A 10,799-nucleotide genomic window follows, 5' to 3' on the forward strand; every position below is an offset into this window, starting at 1 on the left:
AGAGTTTACTTAAAGAAACCCATGGTCGTGATCCTCAAGGGGCTCAGTACAAAGACAAACTAACTGGTGGTAAACAGCCAGTCATAAAGTAACTTTGACTGTTACTTCAAGTTGGAGTTGAGCAGCTCAGGAACAGGATGAGGATGAACTAGAAGGGTGTGTGACAGACCATACTGAAAACACCATCTCCCACAGTTCTACTGTTGCGTTAAGCCATTACATATCAGAGGACAATGTCTACATAAAGTTACCGAAGTAAGCTGTATCTAGTGAATTCATGACCTTCTACTGTTGGGTGCAAGCAGTGTGAGTGAAGTCCCTAGCCTAACTGAGAGCCTGTGCAGCTGAGTGCTCTGTGTGGTTCTAGTATATAATTAATCTTTAAGAGATGGCCATTTAAATTCTGGTAGTGGCAGCGGGGATGGATTTAATTTAAATGCCCGTCATTTTAGAGTAATAAAAATTGTAATCATGTTACTCAAAATGCTGTGATTTCTACAATTTTTGTGATAAACGAACGAAATAAACGCTGCTATTATCTAGAAAGAATATAGAATCAGTTATTGTAATTTATCGATTTTAAAATCTCTAAACATTTTTACACTGATGCCCAAAAAAAATTTTTCCCTCAATTTCAAACGTCTGTGCACAAAAATGCATACAGTTGCTGCATAAAACGTTTCTGCAGTCTGAATGCCTGCTGCTGACATCATGCTCTAACTATGGCTTGTGTGGCTACAGGGTCGGATGTTTACGCTTCGTTCATCATTCTCCAGCTTGTAGGTTCCTTTCGGTATGCACGAGTGTGGACGATGTCTATCCTTCGCAGAAACACTGACTGTGTATTATCTCGTATAGCCAAACAAGAAGTAGTCTGTTTTGAAATATAGCCAAGCAGTGTCAGAACGTTCAAGGCTAGCATTGTGTTTAGCTGTCCACCATGGCCTCGTATTTGGAAGACGCTGAAATTGAGAATCAGCTTATAAATGACAATTTGCCACGCCTTTCTACTCTAACACAATGAAACGTGACCGTTTTCTACACATTCTTCGTTTTCTTCATTTTGCAGGCAACAACACAGAAACTGACAGGAATGCCAACAGTTATGACCGACTATGGAAAATTCGGACCATCTTCGACACTCTCAATGACGCGTATGAAAAATATTATAACCCTTCTGAACATTTCGCCATAGATGAGATAATTGTTAAATTCAAAGGGAGGGTGGTTTTCAGGCAGTACATTCCTAAGAAACACAAACGTTTTGGAATCAAAATCTTCCAAGATTTGTGATGCCGTTGGGTATACTTATGACATGAAAGTTTACCTAGGAAAAGACATGACATGTGACAGCCAAGATGTGACAGCGACACATGCTACAGTTAGGAACCTATGCAGACGTATTGAGGGCGGAGGTCACAAACTGTATATGGACAATTTCTTTTCGTCACCAGACTTGTTTGACGAACTGATGACAAAGGATATAACATGCTGTGGGACAGTTAGACCTAATCGAAAGGGCTTGCCTGACGATTTTCGACGAAGACAATTTCCACTGAAGAAAGGTGACATTCGTGTTAGGGTGAGACGGAACTTGACGGCACTAGTTTGGAAGGACAAACATGACGTTCAAATGCTGACAAACATGCACTGTTCACCAGCAGAAGGCAGTTTCTGTGATGAGCACGGAAATTCCACCAAGCCAGCAATTGTTGCCGACTACAACAAGCACATGGGGGTTATGTTGACAAAGCGGACAGAATGGCAAATCGTTACAGCATCAGTCGTCGAACCTGGAAATGGACAAATAAACTATTTTTCCAGCTCCTGGATCTGACGATTCTGAACAGTTTCATCCTGCTGTCATGCTGTGGCGCGAAATTGTCACACAGAGAATTTCGTCTCGCCCTTGTGCGGAACATGGTGGAACATGCTGCGAGGGGTCCACCTCGCACTCAATGGTCCAGGGGTAGACCTCCTGCTGTGTCATCGACGATATCTCGGTTAGAGCAGGCAAGTCGACATCACTGGCCAACTTTCTCTAAGACGAGATTGAGATGTCATGTGTGCTCTTCGCGTGGGAAACGAAGTAACATCCGGACAAAGTGCATGAAGTGCGACCGTTGGACTCTGCATTTCCAGATGTTTCCAACAGTTCCACATGAAGGCAACATTCAGTTAGATGATGCAGGAGGGAAGACAGTCTACTTATAAAGCTGGTGTCCAAAAATAGTGTAAGTAGAACAAGAATTTCTATCTTAAAATAAGATTTTAAAACAGTATGCGCACGCATGGATTGCGGGTACCCATACGGTGACGCACGGCCACTCGGCTGTACTTTAAATGATGCCGTATGGTGACATTAGTCTCTTAAAGGTTAACTGTTATAGTAACAGAAGAGCAATAAGCCATACCATAGCTAACGTACCCACACAAGAATTTCAGAAGTTCTGGTCAAACCTGATTGAATACATGAGGTTAGAATACAAAGACATCACACAATATCCTGCTGTCTATACTGCCATGGAACCTGTACAGGGGGTATTCATCACCGTCTGCCTAGAAGGATGTACCCTTGCATCAGTCAGCGAAAGTCCAAAATGGACTCTGGTCGTCCAAAACAGCAGACACCAGGAGGAATCTGTGCCAGCCTCTGAAAGGAAAGCAGCTGTATAGCACCCTGTATGGAGTGTACACAGAGGTGTTACATGACTTGACAGCAGTTCTCCAAGAAAGCACAGCCAAAGGGGAAACAACCAAGACCACCATTACTGAACCTCCTTCTGACGAGTAAAGAAGATGAAAGGTGATACCTACAAATGACAGTGGCAAAAAAGACAAGAAGCCTACATCCACCATGGCAGTCAATGAGCCACCAATTGCGGTCAAAGCATGATGTTCCCACCTAGAACTTCTTCGCCCCACTGAGGTCAACTGAAATGGAAGCTGACAATGGAGATGACATAAATGACTCCACCGAGCATCAGCAACATCTGGTGCCATTCAGCCAGGTGAGTATGCAGCTGCCTGTTGCACTAACCTCTCAAGTAAACCAGATACAACTGCAAAGGCAAGTGAAGGGCTTACTGAATGACAACTATAAATTATATGACACAAGAAATGAAACCACAATTGTCATGATAGCCACAGTGGACTTTTTAGCCATCCGCTCTCAATTCAAGAGCAACTTCCCATACTTCACCATATGTTCCAAATCCCAGAAGCCTATAAAGGATGTGATAAGGCATCTTTCATCCACAATTCTTCCAGAGGTGTTCTCAGGTGAGTTGAACCTTGGTTTTGATATTAGCATCAAACAAATGTCTATCACCCATCAGTCAACTGCAGGAGGAAGAGCCCCAGCAAACATTCCCCCCTTCATCTCATCTCTCCATCTCCCAAAGTTGCAGCCATGACAGGAAAGAGATGTGAAAGAGGAAGTTGCAGTGAGCGCCCAAGACTACAACCAAACCACTCCAGGACAATCCTTCGCGGGAGCACTATACAGCAACACAGAGCAACAGCATCAGACTTAGCCGCAGTCGGTTGCACAGGCCTGCCCTGACACAGTGGGAGAAATGAGTACCCCTTCTCCCTTAATGCACAACCAACAATAAGTATCAAGTCAGTCAGTTAAGGTTCCTAATGTAAACAGTTTATCTCTCAACATGTTCAAAGTAATATTATATTTAAGCATCCTGTTACACTCACACAATATATAAGAGACAAACTATATCTTAAGTGCAACAATTTAATTGTAGTTCTTTCTTCTTCCCTTCCTCCACACTACATGTTTCAGCCCTAAACGGCCATCATCAGGTGTGTATTCTTATGTAGGTGCTACACTGCCTGTAGTTTAAAATTTAAAATCACGTCTTTCCAATTGTATGTATGTATAAAATCTTTGTNCTTCATCTCATCTCTCCTTCTACCGAGCTGCAGCCATGACAGAAAGAGATGTGAAAGAGAAAGTTGCAGTGAGCACCCACGACTACAACCAAACCACACCAGGACAATCCTTTGCGGGAGCACTATACAGCAACACAGAGCAACAGCAGCAGACCTAGCTGCAGTCGGTTGCAGAGGCCTGCCCTGACACAGTGGGAGAAATGAGTACCCCTTCTCCCTTAATGCACAACCAACAATAAGTATCAAGTCAGTCAGTTAAGGTTCCTAATGTAAACTGTTTATCTCTCAACATGTTCAAAGTAGCTGCAACAGAATGGCTGAGAGAGTTCATATGCCCTCAAAGCCATAGTATTCAATGCGAATAGCACTGCAAGGCAGCACTATGAGCTCAGTCAGCAGCTGCAACACCTACACACAGAAGTGACACTGCTCTCAGAGATACATCTGAAACCTCATGAAAGCTTTTTTTTATTCCAAATTATCAAATTTATTGGACCGACTGCTTCCTGGGCAGAAACGGTGGAATTGCTAATGCAGTTAGAAAAGGCATGCCCCACAGCCATGTAGCCTAACCTCCCTTTGTTTCAGCAGAAGCCACAGGGGTCTGCACACCGACTGATAACAGTGAAATATTACTTGCAGCTCTTTATAAATCTCCAGGTTGTGCCTCGATTCATGCAGACATTAGTGAGCTCTTAAACTTTTGACATAAGTCCATACTGACAGGTGATCTGAATGCTAAACATCAATTTTGGAACAATGCAGTTTCACACCCTTCAGACGAGAAACTTTTGAATTTATCTGATGTAAATGAATTCAAAATTTCAGCACCATAATGCCCCTCATTACTCTCTTGTGGGAAACTGCGACATACTCAACATTGTGGTCCATCAGAATATGAAACTCTCAGGTGTGATTGTTTGTGATATCCTGGACTCAGATCACTTACCAACAGAATTCCACATACTGGATGACATTAAAACTAAGAACCTTCTGGAACCATCTGAAAAAATCAGACTTAGAATGGGTACAAAGCCTTTCTTTTGATTTAATATTGCCTAGAATCAAAATTAACTTGGAGAAAGAATCCAATAAAGTGGCACATGACTTTACAGCCTCTCTAGCTTCGGCATATAGGCTGTCGACAGGTGAAGTTATGCTTTCAGACATGAACAACCACAACCTTCCAGTATTATGTTAAAACACAAGCAGAGACTATGAAAACTGTAGCAAGAGTGTAAAGTGGCAGTCAGTGGGGTCAAGAAAACGATCATAAAAATGGTCCCCAGAAAGGCACTTGAACAGTGGAAAATCAAAACAGGAAAATGAAGTCAGGTTATATGTTCTATTGAAAAGTCAATAATAAAGATAAATGGACCAAAGGCACCAATAGCTATTCATGACCCTTTGGGCCTTAAATATCAACATCTAGATAAAGTCACCACGAATGCAGACTGATTAGAAAATCAATTCATACAGCATTACTTGTGTGATGAAAACCATTAATGGTAGGTGGATGCTAGAGTCCAAGTACTGCTTGAAGCTGCATATGACACCACCTTGGAAAAGTAAAAATCTGTGATATACAGAAATTAATAACATCACTGAAACTGAGAAAGGCCTGTGGAACTGATGGAATTTCAAATGAATGCCTCAGGTACCATTTGTACCTTTGACACATTTATTTAATCACTGCCATTGGATGACGCATTTTCCAGACTCTTGGAAGGATACAAAAATCATAACCTTACTGAAACTGGGTATGGACCCAAAATTTCCTCAAGATTTACATCCGATGAGCCTGCCACTACAGGCTAACTTTTCGAAAAAATCATTCTAAAAATCATATGAAGTCACACTGAGGTAAGAGTCTTGCTTAATGCAAGTCAGTTTGGCTTCCCTGCATGGCATAGCATGACAGTGCAATGCAAGAGGCTTATGGAACACACAACATTAAATTTCAATTATAATAGCTCTATGGCGGCGGTATTCTTGGATCTCAAAAAAGCCTCTGATATAACATGGCACCCTGGCTTGTTAGGCATGGAATATTTTTACTATGTGGACCAGGTCCATGGCTCTGCGTTTCACAGTGGCGAAGGCGTCACTTGCCGCAAAGCACACATGAATTCTGTCGATGAATCAGTATGCCTGATGGCCAATAACATTTGGAATGAAGAGTAGTAATTAATGTGTGGGCCACTTGATGGTATTGTGTTACAAGGCGAGCAGTCTGGTTCTTGGTTCATGCATGGGAGTCTTTATGATTTGTCAGTAGTAGGCAGCAGTTATCAGCTCCATTAGCCATTCGTTCTCAGTTATAGTTAGTGAACAGTGTGGTACATCATGGGGCGGTATACTTTAGAGCAACATGTATTTCTGTATGACACCTATGTGAAATACAGATCTGCTAGAATGTGTTGGTGAAAATTTTGACATAGATTTCATGATGAAACAGCTCCCAGCAGACAAACAATTCATAATTTGGTGAATAAATTTAGAACGGGACTCTTAATATACAAGAAACAAAAACACGAGTGCCAAGTGCTTGGTGAGGAGAAGTTAGATGAGACAGGGGCCAGACTGAAACATATACTCAGAAAATCACTGAAACGTGTAGCTCAAGGGACTAGAGTGTCAAAGTCTAGTGCAAGAACGGCAACACAATTGCTGAAACCATCCAGTGAAAGTTGGTGTCTGGTGTACTGCAAGTGCAAGGATCGTTATACCTGTGTTCTTCAACAAAACAATTAATTGCAAAACATATTTATGTGTAAAGAGGTCAGCATTTTAAACACCTCCTGTGATCTGTGAATTGTAATTACTTCACTCCGAAAGTAATCAGCCGTCAGGCATGATGATTCATCAGCAAAATTCATACGCGCCTCGCAGCAGTCATAGTACCAGCTGCCAGGAAGTGCAGAGCCATGGACCCAGTCCACAGAGTAAAAATATTCCCTGTATAAATTACATAAATTAATATTTTTGACAAATTTAATTAAACCTATTAGCTCATACAGGCCTACATAACTATCAGCCAGGTTACGATGGCAATTACAATTTTCACAACAACACAGAGAATTTTCTTCCTATTACATCAGCATGTCACCATTCAAAGGCAAAAGACAAAATAATTTCTTCCTTCCCTCTCCTTGTCCCTTTTGTTCAATATCTCCAACCCTTCATTCTCCTTAACTGCTTTGAAATTCAATTTATTTGTTCATCCCATCAACACTGCTCTCCTCCCTTCCTTTTTCCTTCACCTTCTTGTTAAGTCAGTTCCCTTACCCCTGTTCTTCCATTCCTTTACCTCTTTTCTCTCACATCTCACTCCCATCTCCTTTATTTGTCCATTCTGCTGTCATTCCCCTTCCATATCCCAGAAACAGTGAGTTGAGTCTTCCCAGATCACAAAAACAACTATTATTTATATGAAGATATATCCATTTTCTTTTTTTAATAAATATGAGCACAATCCTCACCTAACGTATCTCGGTTTCTCATTCCATCTCACAGTTCTTGGACTTGGCTCCTAAGTTAGAAGGAAATATTTACAGGCCTCACATTGACAGTATGTTTATTCTTACTAACCTGCAGCACTTCAAACTCAATAAATTATTCCAATCAATAAAATATCAAAAATATTCCTCACAAGCTAATGGCTTCATCCTAACCCTAAGACACTGGCTACAGTCTTAAGTCTCACTGTTCTTCTAAGAATCAATCCACAGTGAACAACACACAACATGAGGGAAGAAAGGATGAAAGTAACTCTACACTACACACCAATGAGAAATGAAACAACAAAACAAGTTCGGAAACGTTTCCATAGCATAACAATTCGGGCACTCTGTTAGTGCATCTAGACAGCATAAAGACTGTTTTAAAAAATATCTTGAAAACCTGGAAAACTTTGAGATAACATACATTAGGCTTAAAATACGTGTCTCACTGCTCTCTACTTCTGTTCACACCACCTTTCACTATAATAAATATTCTGAGTGGTTTACTTGAGATGCATATAGAAACGCCAGTAATTTTCATGTAGCATCCTTCAAGGTTGAACAGTTTTAACCAAAACTGAAATGTGTCAACCAATTTTGTTGAAATTCCCCCATACCATACCAGGTTGTATTACGATTTTCAACGAGAAGTAATTTGGTCAAGAATTATTTTATTCAAAAGTATTTATAATACTTAAGAATTTTCAGTAAAAGTAAATTTTTCTACTAAGCAGAAGTGAGATAAAACATCATAATTTAAAGCCAGCTTCAAATACGTCCATATCGCGATTTATAAATTTTTAGTGGCAGATTCAAGGTGTTTCGCCTTATTGTGGTCGTGGGGTTAGAGCATTCCTGTGACCCTAAGAGCTATGCTGGAAGTAGCGTCCTCCATGCAGGTCAGGTCAAGGGGTAGGAGCCAGGCAAAGAGGGACACCTTAGTCCTCTGAGGCTAACAACCTCAGACCATAAAAATCAATTGTTCAAAAACCAGATAATCAGCCTCAGAATGAAGAATTGAGAAGAATGGAGGCAGACTGTTCAGGAGGCCAAAGCTCACCCTGAGTTGCAGTACCAAGGGGAAGGACGGAAGATTCAACATTACAGAATAAATTATTCCACAATATAAGAATACTTCTTTCTCATACCTAGTGAACACATGCAGGCCATATATTTGTTGTGTTTACCCTTTGTCTGTCTGAATTTGTTGAAAACTTTCTTATATTGTCCACAACAATTTACAGCAATGACAGAATCTGCCAGTGAAAGGAATGTAATCTGCAGGTTTATGAGTAATTCTGTTAATACTTCACCTTCATCAAGCCATTTTTTTTACTTTGCATAATGTTGTTGATTATATTTTAACAGGGAGCTGGTATATCTCAGTCGGTATTGAATGCACTACCAGCTGGATTGCTGAGAATTCGGGAGTCGATCCCCAGCAAGGCTCCACCCAGTGTCCAAAAAAACTATCCCTATCCAATTAAAAGAAATAATGAGTCCATATATGATAAAAATTATTTATTTTTCGAATTTTGAGTCATGTATAAGAAATGGTATCTTACTGTGGGGTGGGGATGGGGAAAGTAAAAGCATTTTTAAATTGCAAAAGCGGGTTCTTCAAGTGATTAGTGGCATTAGTAGTCGCACGTCATGTAGACAAATTTTTAAAGATTACAATGTTTTAACATTGCCTCCTCTGTATATATTGTAGGTGACACGCTTTATCAAAAAATAAAAGGCTTTTAAGGCAATAAATTCAGGCATTCATAATTATAACACACGAAGAAAATTAAATTTTCATGTACAGCACTGTACTACAGCTCTTTTTAAGAGGAGTGTGATAAATATGGGAATTAGTTTGTATAATAAGGTCCCTGAACAAATAAAACAAAGGGAAAATTTTAACTCATTTAAAAAGGAATTAAAATCTTTTTTGATGAAACATTCCTTTTATTCTGTAGATGAATTTATGCCTTTTGATTTTTCAAATGTGTAAATGTAATATATAGCTGATTAATTTGTTGTATTTGTGTACAGACAATTAAATTAATGGTAACTGGATCTAGATAATATTATTCAGATAACAAACCCCCTATATTAGGATGGTACAGTGTATACTGTAAAGCTATGCACGGGAATTAGATGTGAAACTGACAGTCTCCTTATCCAAATGGTTGTTAATACCTGTATGTATGGATTATTGAATGATAATAAATGATAATAATGGTCAAGGCTCCTTCACATGGGTAAAGTGGCCGAGGCATGAGGCTGACAACTCATCTCCTGGTGCCGACGTGAAGCATGCATGTAGTTGTACTTCCACTTCACCATACATCTTCATTAGGTGGTGTTATATTAAGCATGGGGATAAATTTACCTTTTAACTTTTTTATAGTTTTAACTTCATTTGCTGTTTAACGCATAAGGCTCATATTTGGAAAGGTTCTAGGGATAGTTTCAGCCATGCCTTTTACTGCAGCTCCCACTGTTGGGATTTTCGTATCACTGTTGTCCATTCTTTCTACAATCATTAATACTTGATAGATCTAACCACGGAATTTTATCACAACTGCTGAATCACGACCACAAAGACCAAGAGAGCTTCTACAGTAACCAACAGAATTAATACACCAACCACGCAAAAGATTTGGTCCATGTCGTAGTCTCGTAAAAAAAAACGCTTCAGTAGGCTGCTTCATTCCAACCCCCAAAATGTTGAATATAAGCAATACTTACCTGTGCCCTCAAAAATAATTTCAAACAATTTCTTCTTTCTACAAACGAACACAACAGAGTAACTGTAAAAATCACAGCAATGCCAAGAAACTACAAAACTTATTGTTTTATCGTCAAAATATTCCAACTAATACTGCCGGTTAATGCGTCGGCCTAGGCCTCACGTCGCTCATATCCAGCCCCGTGCAACTCCCATGTTATTGGTTGGCAACATGGCGGCCATGACACCTCGGTGCAATGCTGCTGCCATCTATGTTCATTTTTCACGGAACTAAATGAAAAATGACCTCCTGGGCCGAGAGCACAATCGGTAAGAAGGTATGCTACTTTACCTACTATTTTGAGTGCTCCCCCTCTGCTACCTGCAATGCTCTTTTTTTTCGCTACTAGCACTAAATACTTTTACAACCACATCTCTTGCACTTCAATCTCTCTTTCTCTCTGGCTTTCCCACCAATATCCTATATGCATTCCTCGCCTCCCCATTCGTGCTACATGCCCTGCCAACCTCATCCTCCTCGACTAGTGATATTGAACACAGTTCAAAAATCACTAGTGGAGGAGTAAATACTTTTACAACCAGATCTCTTGTACCGCAGAGTCTCTTTCCTTCTGGCTTTCTTACCAATATCCTATATGCATTCCTCG

At 40.2% G+C, this 10,799-nt stretch overlaps 1 protein-coding gene across 15 annotated transcripts in view; it reads right to left on the reverse strand.

The window, feature by feature from the left end:
* LOC111865816 (broad-complex core protein) overlaps positions 1-10,331 on the reverse strand; it is a 168,860-nt gene extending 158,529 nt beyond the window's left edge. For 14 of the 15 annotated variants that reach the window (XM_023854142.2, XM_023854149.2, XM_023854154.2 and 11 more), the window contains exon 1: positions 10,152-10,331. The gene's annotated coding sequence lies outside the window, so the exon portion shown is untranslated. Of the gene's footprint in view, positions 1-9,792; positions 10,051-10,151 lie in introns of those variants that run through there. The other variant, XM_023854143.2, reaches the window with a different exon arrangement.
* Positions 10,332-10,799: the final 468 nt, after the last annotated feature.

The sequence above is a fragment of the Cryptotermes secundus genome, unplaced genomic scaffold (genome assembly GCF_002891405.2).
Source record: "Cryptotermes secundus unplaced genomic scaffold, Csec_1.0 scaffold901, whole genome shotgun sequence".
Taxonomy (NCBI): Eukaryota; Metazoa; Arthropoda; class Insecta; order Blattodea; family Kalotermitidae; genus Cryptotermes; species Cryptotermes secundus.